A 13,612-nucleotide genomic window follows, 5' to 3' on the forward strand; every position below is an offset into this window, starting at 1 on the left:
CTAAGAGTTGAAATTTCTCATTCCTGAATCCTGGAACTTAATATCTTTTGTGAATTTGAAAACACATGATCAACTGAAGACCAGATGCTCGTTCTTAAGATTTTTTTAAGGGCAGTGTATATCATGCTAAAGAAGGAGAAGGGCCCCCCAAAATGACTGATATTGGGTGTTTTCTTACCTTAGTAACGGGGGTATAGAGCCAGATTTAATTTAATTTAGAAAAATTAATGTGACTTTTTTGCATCTCAATGCTGTGGAACAAATTCATATTTTTAAATTTATCATCCATTTAATCTTACAATTCTATGTATTGCTCATCCCCTTTGACAGAAAAAGAGACTGAGGCACAGAGAAGTTAACATACATTTAGTGGACTGGCTCAGAAGCAGGAACCAGGGATGGAGAACTCCCTGGTATTATGAGGAATAATCCGAATATAAGTGATATAAAGTACAATTCAATGGCCCAAATACAAAAGGGAATATATTGACTCATGTAACTGAAAAGCCTGGATAAAGACTGGCTTTAGGCAGAAGCATTGACACCTGGTTCCTCTGACATCATTAGGATTCAGTGTCTCTCCATTTCTTAGTTCTGTCTTCTGTACCGGCTCCATTCTCAGCCTTTATATGGTGGCACGATGGCTGCCAGCAAGTTCAGGACAATACCCTCCCAGGTTCAAATGTAGCTGAAAAATATGGTACCTCGTTCACAACGGTCCATGTGAAAGTTTCATTGTGCCTTAGCAGCTCCAGTTGAGTCACATGCTCACCTCTTTTGCCAGGCCTGAGTCACAAACTCATCCTTGGCGTAGGGGTGTGGTGGGGAAAACTAAAAATATCTGCACATAGACTGAGACTGAAGAATGGGAGTAATTCCCCAGAGACCAATAGAGATACTGGTTCCAGATGGGAGAATGAATGCTGGGTGCTAAAAACAATCAAAACAGTTGTCTACTACATCTTTCTCTCCCTGCTCTGCTGCTGTCTTCTGGCTCTGAGCCATTTCATTGCACCTCTAGCCTCTCAAACTTCAGTTAAAGGGTGGATGCAAATTCTCTGGAGGCTCTGGCAGAGGGAAAGGGGCGGGACGTGTCCCAGTGCAGATGAAAATTTCTGGGAGATCCTACCTTCCATGTGATTGGGCCATCCGATAACCTAGACTCTTAATTAATAGATTTCCTCATCTCAGAGTTCTTAATCTTAATTTCCATTCTAACTCAGCTATGGAAAGTCTTAGAGCTTATTTCCAGGAACAGCTCTGCCTTCTGAAATAATATTCTGATATCCTTCACTTTGACCTCAACCTCCAGCCCTTCCAGCCTATGTCCTCAGTATGCCAAATGCCAGTTCTTCAACCGTGTCAGGATCTTCAGTCCATCAACGTTTCCACCCACTCTCTAACCATTAGCAACCTATTTTGTCTTCATTTCTTCCTTTTTTCATTGATTTCAAGGTCTATCACTTAAACGACATCCCAAACACCTCCACCTTATTTCCTTTTCATCATGCCTGCCTGGCAGAATCCCAACTCTGCCTCTTCCAGGTCTGCCCTCTAGTAAGTGATTCAGCCTTATTTGATAAAATCACACACATGAGGATATTGGTGCTACTATGAACTCATGGTCGCAACTAGTGATCTGCTCCAACACCAAGTGAAAATCCTTTATTCATTCACTACTTCATTCATTCCATTCCTATGAAGCACCTTCCATGTGCTAAGTACTGTACTTAACCCTTGTGAACCCCAACACAAGAAGCTTCCTGCCTTGTAGAGTTTACATCATGACCTTCTTAGTCAATCCTCTCTTCCATCCTATTCAAGACTATTTCACATATTCTCCACTTTCCTCAAACTTTTGTTCCCCCGGCTTGATGGGCTGGAGCCCCTACAAAGAGGAACCGGAACCCATCAAATGGGAACTTGACATCAACAAACCTCCAAAGAGACTTATATCCCACCACTTCTTTCCTTTGTTTTCTTCTGAAAGCAGTATCTGCACCAGACTTTCCTTGTCTCTTCCTTTCTCCATCCCAACAGTTTCCACACTGTATTGTAACTTTTGGCTTGGCTGTCTCTCTTGCCTGAAGACAGGAACACTGTCTATCCCACACACTGCCCTGTCCCCAGCATCTGGAGCTCAATGTGTAGTGGCTACTCAATAACATTGGGAATAGTGACCGAACCACAGGCTGGATCTCCAGGAGGAGGCCCCGGCCAGCGTCCCCTGAGGGCGGCGCGCGCCAGCGCCGGGGGCGGGGCCAGCGCCGGGGGCGGGGCCAGCGCCGGGGGCGGGGCCAGCGCCGGGGGCGGGGCCAGCGCCGGGGGCGGGGCCAGCGCCGGGGGCGGGGCCAGCGCCGGGGGCGGGGCCAGCGCCGGGGGCGGGGCCAGCGCCGGGGGCGGGGCCAGCGCCGGGGGCGGGGCCAGCGCCGGGGGCGGGGCCAGCTGGACGCCCTTCTCTGGCGCCCTCGTGGCGGTTCAACGAACTTCACCTCAGGAAACCCAGATTCCCCTCTCTGGCTTCCCGGAGACAAGAGTTGGGCACATAATCTTCCAGATCAGGGTCGCCAGCCTTTCCGGATGTCCAAGCGTCTTTTCAGCCTGCCCCGCCCGAGGGGCTTTTCCGACATCCCTGTCAGAACGGCAGGGAGGCTCCGGAGCCCTCCAGGGCCCTTGCACTTCCTGGCCTCAGACGGTGCTCCGGTGCTCCGAGGCTGCTCAGGGCTGGGCCTCCGAGGTGTCGAGCCCTCTGTGCTGAGACTCCACGAACATCCTGACATGAGGTAGTCAGGAGGACTGCTGTTATTGAACCGCCATGAGGAGTCAGGGCTTCGGCGGGCGGCGGGACCCGAGGCCCAGATTCCACTTTTCATGGGAATCTGTTCAGACCTGTCCGATAGAGCTGTGGTGAGACGGCGAGCGAACAAGAAAGGCGCTGCAGACGGGACCAGAATTGAGGACTTGGCGTGTGGCCCTGCTGCAGCTGCCACGTGGCCTTGGGGACCAGCCCACAGCCATCGCCCGCCCCGGCCCCTCGCTGAGAGGCGTTAGGCCTGGTCAGAAAGACTGCGGGCGAGACCTCAGGCCGTCGGCCTCTGCCGCTCCGCCCGAGACTGGGGTAAGCATCCCGCGCTGTCTTTGGGGGACCCGGATCCGGGATGTGGAGGGTGCTCACGGTCCCTTGGGACCTGCTTCCAGAAGAGCTGATCTTCCATGAAGCTCGGTGGCGCCAGCAGCGAGGCCCACTGGAAAGGTGCGCGGGAGGCGGCGGGAAAGGCGGGGACAAGGCCACGTGCCCCAGACACCAGGACACTTCGTCCTGAGGCCTCAGGCCGCCTCCCGCAGGTGGAACCCGACAGCAGGCTGTGTACCCGGCGGAGTGTCCGAGACCGCTGCTTCCATTCCGCATCTGATGCATCCTGCGCTCCTCAGGCCTGGTGTTCCATAGGATCTGTAGCCATGTTTGTTCCCCCCGAGGGGGAGGGAAATGAGGGTTTTTCAAAAAGCTTTTCTGAGAGAGAATTCCTACACAGTTCACCCCTTTCAAGCCTACAGTTCAATGGATTTTTAGTATGTTCCCAGAGTTGCGCAGCCATCATCACTATCTAATTTTAGGACTTTTTCATTACCCCAAAAAGAAGCCCCAACTTATTTCTAGTTTTCCCTAATTCTCTTCCCTACCCTCCACCCTCCATCCCGGGTCTTTGTTTTGTTGTTAGTGCCATGGTGACTCCGAGTGACCCCATGGACAGCAGAGTGGAACCCTGCCTGGTCCTTTTGCGCCATCCTCTCAGCTTCCAGCGCTCTATCAGGGTTTTCATGGTCAGTATTTTTGGAAGCGGGTGGCCAGGTCCTCCTTCTTAGTCTGTCTTAGTCTGGAAGCTCTGCTGAAACCTGTCCACCATGGGTGACCCTGCTGATGTGTGAAATACTGGTGGCATTGCTTTCAGTGTCACAGCAACATGCAGCCACTACAGTATGACAACCAAGAGATGGGTGGTGTGGTTTCCTAAGAACTAGGAACCCTAGTTCTGAACCCTAACCACTGGACCACTAGGGTTGGCTACTCCTTGTGTAGGCAACCACTAGTGTATGTTCTGCCTCTATAGATATGCTTATTCTGGACATTTCATATAAGTGGAATCCCACAATTTGTGATCTTTTATGCATGGTTTCTTTCCCTTAGCATGATGTTTTCAAGGTTCATCTGACTTGTAGCACGTCAGTACAGTCTTGCTCAGCATGATGACATTGTGATCAAAGATGGATGATATATAGAAAGGTGGTCCCATAAGGTTAGTATCATATAGCCTAGGTATGTCGTAGGCTGTACCATCTAGGTTTACGTAAGTACACTGTATGATGTTCGCACAATGACGGAATCACCTAATGACGCATTTCTCAGAACATATCCTGGTCGTTAAGTGACGCACTTCATTTCCTTTGTTGCTAAATAATATTATGACTATCCCACATTTTAAATAACCCTTCATCCATTTATCAACATTTGGGTTATTTCTGCTTTTTGGCAATTATGGATGATGTTGCTGTGAACATTTGTGTGAAAAGTCTTCGTGTGGATGTATGCTTTCATTTCTCTTGGGTATATACCAGGGAATTACTGGGTCATATAGTAACTCTGTGTTTAACCTTTTGAGGAACTACCAAACTGTTTTCCAAAGTGACTGTACCATTTTACATCTCCACTAGCAATATATGAGGATCCCAGTTTCTCCTGTATTTGTCAATGCTTGTTATTATCTGTCTTTTTGATTATCACCATCCTACTGTGTGTGAAGTGCTATCTCATTGTAGGGAAATGCGTTTTTAACAGTTGTTTCCTCATTATAAAAATGTTATAGAAACAATTTTGAATAATTTGAAAAAATTACTTTTAATATATGTATATATTTCTTTCCAGACATGGTTTATATAATACATGGTTTTAAAAATAAAAGTAAAAAAACTTTTGACATTCAATCATAAACATGTTGTGTTTATGTAAACTCTTCCTACACATTATTTAAAATAACTATGATATTCTCTGAGGTGGATATACCATATTAACTTAACCGTTCTATTTTTCTTTGACGTTTAGGTAGTTTTCAATATTTTGATGTTATAAGACTTAGGTTTTTCCACATAATTGTTTTTACTTAAAATTGATCTTGTTCCAAAAAGCATCAATATTTTCCTGAATTTCAGGAAAACCCAAGGTTCTACCCATGGGCTGCTGCTCTTTTCTTTCTACTGAGTTATCCACTCAAGTCATTAGTTATCAGTGCTAACTTCTTCTCTGAGCTGCAGACTCATAAATTCAATTGCTTCCTAACCTCGGTTTCCCACAAGTACCCCAGACCAAAGATCTTCAAAACTTAACCCATTATCTTCCTCTATCACCAACCTCGTCTTCCTTTTTATTTACAGCACCAATAATTAGCACCCAGTCATCCAAGGAAGAAAGACAGGAGCCATTTTTCCCCTTCATCCTTCACAATAACTAGTCAGTCGCAAGTTTTGCTGATTTTGTCTGCTTTTTCTAAAGTCTGTGTCTTCTCCCAGTTTTCCCTACTACACCGGTTTTCAGGCTCTCAACATCTCTCACCTAAGCTGTGCAGTAGCCTCCTACTTGATTTCTAATCCCTCAGCGCTGTCCCTCTTAAATTCTTTCCCCTCTCTAGCTCTAGACAACCTGCCCACCACAAAATCATCATGAAACACCCCTACTTAAAATCCTTCAGCGATCCTCTATTGCCTAGTAAATAAAGTCTATATTTCTTAATATGGTGTAAAGGGCTCTCTATTTTTGTAGATTTTGGTACTCTCTGCTCTATATTTGTTACTAGAATAATAGATAAATGTCTACATTTTCCCCTGAAGTCCCCATGCTGTTCAGTGCTTCCATGTGTTTGTTTATTATGTTTTTTCTGTCTTGAATTTCTTCACCACTTTTTTTCTCCTGCCTAATTACTTACTGTCCTTCAAGCCCAAGCTCAGGCATCATCTCCTTCAGAAAATCTACCTTGAAGTTCCAGAGTGGGCCAATGACCCTTCTTTCTGCTCCACATAGTGTTGGTCTCTATCTTTGCACTTCAACATCCTTTTAAACCTACCTCCTGAGAATAAAGTTTCTTATAATTTCAATATCTGTAGTCATTCCGTTCATTCCTTTTTCTTCTGTTTATAATTTTTGTTGCCTCCTGCTCATGGTGGTTTGATTCCTCATATGTTTGCTAGATTTTATCAAGAGCTTGTATTTGTCTGAACTTTAACTGTGAGAATCCTGAGGGACCCGAACTGAGATGATTTGCCTTGGTTTCTCCTGGGTGCTAGGGGTCACTACCAATCAGGAACTGTTTCAATTTAATTTATTGGATTGAGGTTTCTTGAACTGTGATTGTAGCATGAATTCAAATCCCAGCATGAGAATAAGGCTGGTTACAAAACATTAGGGAAGACTCTTAAAATTATTAATGTTTTAAAATCCAGTGCCAGCAGATATACTGACTTGCTTGTAGGTTCAATTTGCCAGCATATAGATTTTTCCAAGTTTATCTTTTCAACTAAATATATATCCAGTTTGGGTGCCTGGATATCTGTGGAGGTCTCAGAGTCAACTGCACACTTCTTTAGGTTCAAATCCTATTACTTGGTTAACCAGCAAAACTCTAGATTCCCAGGGATATGTCAGAGCTTTTCAAAGCCCTCTCTTGACATCTGTTCCACAGTTTTTTTTTTTTTTTAAATATTACTGTTACTGAAAGTTTCTGAACTTGGTGCCAATCCAAATAATGAGAACAGAGTTTTGGGTAAAAAGGAAAAAAACAGTTTTATTATTTTCTTTCCCAGGCAAAGGGGGTACCAGTTAGCTAATGCCTTAGGAGCTACTGGCTCCCTGTTAAGAAGTGGGTAAAGGGTTTTAAAGGTTTGCTGCTTGTAGGGAAGGAGAGCCTGTGACCTTGCTGATTAGCACTTTCCCACCAGCCTGTGTTTGGCCTCATGAGGCTGCTTGCAGAGAGGTGAATGGTGAGATAAGGGAATCTGCAGGTGGCTAACCTTTGTTGTCTCCCTCCGTGGTAGATGGTGGATTCTGGTGCCAGGAAGCCAAGGAGTTGGGGCCTGGGAAGCTTCAGTTTCTTGATATTCTCTGGACATCAATTTTCCTGTAATAAACTTCAAGGACCCATGATTAGCCAAAACTTTAGTGTGAGTCCAGTGTAAGGCCACCTGGGCTTTAACAATTTGTAACTTATATTTGGTTGTAAAGCTTAGGGAGTCAAAGGTTAAAGAAACAGATATTTACATATGAGTGTAACTAAAGAAGCAGGGAAAGGGGATGAGTGCTTTCTGGTTTTAACCCTGTATATGCTGGGTTTAATGCAGGGGAACCAATATGAGGGCCCGTATTAAGTAAAAGCGTGTAACATTACCTATTGTTTGCCCCACCTCCTATCTACCACTTTAGGCAGCCACATGTTAACTAACAAAGCTCTATGTTTTTGGTTTTGACACACTTCCAGGGCATCCCTGGTTTCCGTGTTGGCTTACCACTTTAGTTTCAGCTCTAGAGTGTAAGAGTGTATGTGTGTGTGTGCGCACGCGTGCGTATGTAAACATTTAGTACTTCTCTTACTTTCTTGTGAGTTTAGCATTTAAAAGTATGTTTGAAAGTAATGTCAGTGAAAATGGCAAAGTAGAGACCTCCAGATATTCTTCCCTTTATAAAAGCAACAAGAACACTTGGGGAAAATGGTGAGAATCAACTTTTTCAAAACTCTGGAAATTAACCAAAGGCTTGCAGCCATTTGGGGAGCATTTATTTAAGAACATAGGCTGAATTTTGGTGGGACCAGGGGGCTCTGTGATGTTCTAACTTGCCCTATTCCTATCACACCCTCCCCAGCTCCATAGTAGCCTTGAAAACCAACATCCTGCAGTCATGGTAAAAACCAGCCTCTTGGATGCCATTGGAGGGAATAAAAGGGGATTGGACTCATTCAAAGCCCCATTCCCAGAGACCTGTCATTATTTGACCCATCTAGTGGGTCCCTGGGAAACCCCACTCAAAAGACTGCCTTTGACCTGACTTGTAGCTCCTCCAGCCTCCTCCCTGAGGACATTTGTTGAAAACAATCAATCAGAGGCAATTGTCAAATGTCATAGCTTCCTGAGGTGTAAATAGCAGTTGGGGCAAACAATAGGCTAACCAAAATGCTTAAAAGAAAAAGCTGTGGAATGAGATGTCCATAGGGAGCTTTGAAAAACTGCAACACATTCCCAGGAATCTAGAAGGACACCTGTACATCTTGGGATGTGCACATGTCCAGGACTTTGCATACTTAGGAAAGATGTGAAAAGGCCCAAAGCTCTCACCTCTGGCTAACCTTGAGGCTATGCTCAAGAAGAAAATGAAGGTTATGGTGGAGTTCTAAACTTTTTGGCTAAATGTTGAAGGCATACTCTAACGTGCACACAAAGCTCCTTCTTAACAACTGAGAGACTTAGTGATTCCAGACATCTGAGGGAATCTCTGTCCAATTATTAGCTGACCATTATGCAAATCAAACTGACTTTAGTGGTCACACTGCACAGAGAATAGAGAGTTTACAGAAGTAGTTCAGGAAAGTCATTAAACAAACACACAAAAAAACAGCATCAATAAACCCTGAGGAAAGGGAAAAGTCTGATTTCCAGTTGTTAGTATTCTTTTTTATTTTTCAGTGAGGAAGATTGGCCCTGAGCTAACATCTGTGCCAGTCTTCCTCTATTTTGTATGTGGGATGCCACCTCAGCATGGCTTGATGAATGGTGTGTAGGTCCATACCTAGGAACCCAAAACCCCAGGCTTCTGAAGCAGATCGTGCAAACTTAACCACTGTATCACCAGGCCAGCCCCTCTTCTAGTCTTCAAAAAGTCCAGTTTTCAACAAAAAATTTAGAGACATAGAAAGAAGCAAGGGCTGTGACCTTCAGAAGAGTTTCTTGGCCTTTTTTTCATCCTCTTATATGAGACAGGAAGGCTAGAGGGGGATTGGGTTCTCTTATTACCCTCCCCCTAGGCCAGATGAGGCTCTGATAGAGTAGTTTCTCTTTAGGGCAGGTCTTTCTCACAGAGAATAGAATGCTCTGAGCATATTTCAAAATGATCTGGCCTTTAAGTCATCAACCTGACACTTAAGTCAGTGACCGTTTTATTCATTTTTGTATCTTGCAAAGTGCTTTAGAGAAATACTAAATAAATATGACTTTAATCTTTTTTTTCCCATGTCTTCAACTGTGGCCATTTACTCAATACCAGAACATGTACCAATACAGACTGTCAAACTTAACTGTCTTTATTTATTCCTCTTTTTGTGGTAATTTTTATATCGTAATTTCCAAACAGAAATTTCTAATGCTTTATCTATATTTTTAAATCTTTATTTCCATATTTGTTTTCATTTGTTTAGCATGTGCTTCTGCCTTTCAGATTTACTGTACTAGGAATATGGGTGTATTTTTGATTTACACGTAATATTTGATTGCTTTCTTTCAATCCTGTGAAATCATAGCCTGAGTAAATGAAATGATTTTTTCCTGAGTCTTGTATTAACCTTGCCTATTTTAGTCAAATTTAATATTAGCTGGAAAACATTGAGCCCTCTGGTCATTCTCTTCAATCCACAGGGAAAGCCAAAAACTTATGGTAACCTTCTTCAGACTCAAAATATATAAGATGCATCCCCTCCATCAGATGCAAAAAAAAAAAAAAAAAAAGTAACAGGTGAGAGTCTACTCTGAGATTATTATCCTGGGATCTTTGATCTTGGTACCCCTCCCTCCCAACATTTCTTTAAGAAGAACAGCGTCTGTGTGTCTGTTATTTGTTTTTTAAAAAAACTTATTTTATTGAAGTTATATTGGCCTATAACTGTGTAAATTTCAGTTGTACATTATTATATATCAGTTTCTGTATAGACTGCAGGTGTTCACCACCAATAGTCTAGTTTTTATCCATTACCATACATATGTGCCCCTTTACCCCTTTCATCCTCCCCCCATGCTCTTCCCCTCTGGTGACAACTAATCTGTTCTCCTTATCCGTGTGTTTGTTTATCTTCCACATATGAGTGAAATTATATGGTGTGTGCATCTGTCTTTAAGTCCCTGCAGTCTAGAACCCAGTTCATTCTATTCCTCACTCTATTATGATCTCAGGAATGTCAGGAATCTATTCTTTGGGACTGCCATGGAGATGGAGTTCTTGTTTCAGTACTGGCTTGTACCCAGCACAGGTAAAGACCTAAGGATGGGGGTCTCTGGACAAGGACATCCCATCCCATCCTCTGCCCACTATATTGCCCTCTCATCCTCAGAGAGTTAGAGTGTAACATTTTAGAGGTGGCTGGGTTACGGAGGGGAAGAAGAAGGGTGGAGAGAAGGGGCAGGATGGGGGGCTCTGGGGCCCAAAGACAGGAAGGTTTGCCTTGCGCTCATCTATGGGGAGCATTAATTAACAGTTCTCTCCCACGCAGAGACCTCCCCGAGCCCCCTCACCCTTGGGGGACTGGGGACAACTAGGTGGATGTAGGACCAAGTAGCAGTAACCTTGTTGCAGGCCGGGAATTGGGCCAAGATGACTTAACGGGCTTGGTTTTGGGAAATTAAAAATTAAAAAGAATGAAAAAAAAGAAAAGGCATTATCCCGAAAGACAACAGGAGAGAAAACTACTACTAGGATTTCAAGTTAAGTTCTCTCCCATTTAGGAAAAGTTGTACCCAAGTCAAATATCTGAGTCCTGCACCCTACGGCCCCACCGTCCCACCGCCCCTCTGCCCCTCGGCCCCTCTACCCTTCTGCCCCAGCCCCTTGTGAGCTGCAGCGCCTCATCGAAAGCAGCTTATCGACAGGTAAGCGAATCTTGGGTTTGTAGGGGAGGGTTACCCCCAAGAAATCCAGCTCTCCGTTGGCCCTTCCTGGTTCTCTGGGCCGCCTCTCTGGAACAGATGGCAGTGGCCTCGGAGCTTTGAGATTACTGTTTCCATTGCGCATGAGCTGGTATCCCTTGAAAGTATGGCATTTACTGGTGTTCTTTTGGGCCCCAAGCCCAATACTCAAAATCAACATTTATGCCCAAATTAATCTGTCTTTTAAAAGTATTTTTCTATTTGTTTTCACTTTTCTCTCCTTGCCCAGAGTTTAGGTGCTTGTGGCACGTTTTTCAGTGTAGATATAATGTTGCTACTGATTAACTTGACAGTGTACTTGGTAGTGTCTTTTTACTCTCTAGTAACTTCCAGTTTTCTTACATGACATAAATCTGCTCTGTGAAATGTTGAGAGGCACATTTCTTTGCTTTCCTAGTCCTTTGATTTATTCTACAGAATATTTCAGGGTTAAAATATCGTGAATCACTATGATGATGTAAAATTGGTTTGAAACGGGTTTTGTTTCACTTTCTGGGTCCTGTGTAGCAAGTGAACAATCTTTAAAGCGCCCTATACTTGAGCCAAACTTGAATTTTATTGAACATTCAAAAAATGTTTTCCTCTATTTCTTGAACTAAAATAAAATACTGAGGGCAAGTACACAATGCCTATTTCACAGGATTGATAAAATTGCACAGTATTGTAGATTTCATGTTTGTGGATTCAAAACTTTAGAAATGCTGATCCATACCTAGTAAGTTCTATGTGTGACTTTCTTTCTAAGTTGGGAATATCATTTGTGTTTTAAACTCATTGAATATAAAAATGCATGCTTTTCCTTTTCTTAGATTGATTTAGAGTAAATTCAACCACATGACTGCAACAATACTATGAAGAGGAATAGTTTAGATCTCTGGTTCAGCTGTTGCAGTAGTAATACGTAAGTGATAAGATTCAAATTCACTGAATTTTAAACATAATTCTCAGCCTTGGTTAATCGAATAGGGAATACATGCGTCCCTTCTTTCATAATAGATGTAGACTGTATGCAAATGAAATTTGTCAAACTCAGAATTTAAAGACCTTGTTTTATGCCTGTAATTTCCTTAAAAATAGCACAGCTTAGGCAGTGTGCCAGTAATAAAATGCATGTGCCAGTCATGGTCCCTTTAAGCTCCTCCAGGGGTGACTGGTTGCTCTGTCCATGGATGGTGAGCGAGTGTTCAACTCAGGAAGCCATTTTCCAGAGAAGGCCACTGCAACGGCTTCCGTTGTCCCATCTTGATCAACACCTGAAACACTGTTAATTCCCACAGTGAAGGTCACAAATGAATTTTTCTTAGTGACATTAGTGGCGTGCAAATCAGCATGATAGATGTTGGAATTGTAGGAAGATTCAAGATCTGTGGAATTGGCTGAAATATTTTAGGGACAGCCCACTCTTGCATCAACAGGTTATCAGAATCAAATGAGTGAGGCTTGTAGTATATATACACTTAGGGATGACACCAGAGGCTTTATCCTTATAGTGTCTCAAGCCATTGGTTGAGAAAGATTTCAGCCTCTAGAATATGGGGCATCTATTGGAAATGAGCCTTTCATATAAGGTGATGTTTGGAGGACCTAAAAGGACAGACAGCTTACAAATGGTTGTGCCTGCTTACTACTGAATGTTTCATTAAATGAATGTCTGTATGTATGGCATATTTTGTCTAAGACCTGCTTTTGTTGTAACCTGGTAGCATGACTTAAAGGTGTAGCTACTCTTCAACTACCCTAGATTTCTACTGTGGCTCCTCCTACCAAAAAGCACCTAAGAATTGTGCATGCCCAAGTTAGTTTAGGTCAGTTTGCAAAACCCACTTTCCTTAGAAGGCAGTTTAGCTACCTGCTTACTCATGTCCCATGAAGGAGTCACATCTATGTCCCCAAGCAGTTTATCAAGCTAGTCTTTCAGGTTTCATATACTACTCTCCTTGAAAGGAGTTCAGGTAATATCTAGGGACAGCTCATGCCCTGTGGGTAGATTGGTGCCCCAAGCAACATTCTTAGCAGTCCTGGCCTGTCATCTGGATCTCAGGGGTAATTTGTGTATCTGCCAGTTCTCTTTCTCAGAAGCCATCTGGAAAATCCAGTAATCATTCAATAGGCTACCTATGTCAGAAACTCAAATTCTTACCTTTTTGGTTACCCAAATATTTTTCCCTGATGTAATTTATTAGTGTATTCTGCACAGTCAATCCTGGTAGTCTTCCTGTTGAAAAGCAACTGATACATATAGAGGTCTTTCTTTTTGAGTTAATCTTTTCTCTTAAGGCCTGAAGGGACTTCTATGAGCCATGCTTCATGGGCATCAGTACACCCATCTAAAACTGGGACTGCTCCTTTCATGGACCATCAGCCCAGGCCAAGGGGTTTGATGACCCATAGTCTAGCTCTTCTTTCCAGACAGTTTGCAAGAATAACATAATCTATCTGTGCTTAGAGTTCTAAGCTATTGATTAGAGTCCAAAATTGGTTTGTAGGGTGGAATAAAGAAAAACCATTTGATACAGTGTTTCTAAAATGTGTTCCTCACGTATTTCCACTGTGAGAAAGAGGTTTTTGTGGTCAAATAAGTTCAGGAATCTTTGCATACTCTGGTCTCTCTCAGATAATCACAATGCTTATTAGTATACAAGTCCTACACACAAAAAAATGTGTG

The 13,612-nt window shown here is 43.3% G+C and overlaps 1 protein-coding gene across 1 annotated transcript in view; it reads left to right on the top strand.

Annotated features, from left to right (window-relative positions):
• The first annotated feature begins 2,447 nt into the window (after nucleotides 1-2,447).
• LOC138918352 (phosphatidylinositol 3,4,5-trisphosphate 3-phosphatase TPTE2-like) overlaps nucleotides 2,448-13,612 on the top strand; it is a 367,155-nt gene continuing 355,990 nt past the window's right edge. The window contains exons 1-2 of the mRNA XM_070239587.1: nucleotides 2,448-3,118; nucleotides 4,187-4,295. The gene's annotated coding sequence lies outside the window, so the exon portion shown is untranslated. The remainder of the gene's footprint in view (nucleotides 3,119-4,186; nucleotides 4,296-13,612) is intronic.

This window comes from Equus caballus, chromosome 17, assembly GCF_041296265.1.
Source record: "Equus caballus isolate H_3958 breed thoroughbred chromosome 17, TB-T2T, whole genome shotgun sequence".
Taxonomy (NCBI): Eukaryota; Metazoa; Chordata; class Mammalia; order Perissodactyla; family Equidae; genus Equus; species Equus caballus.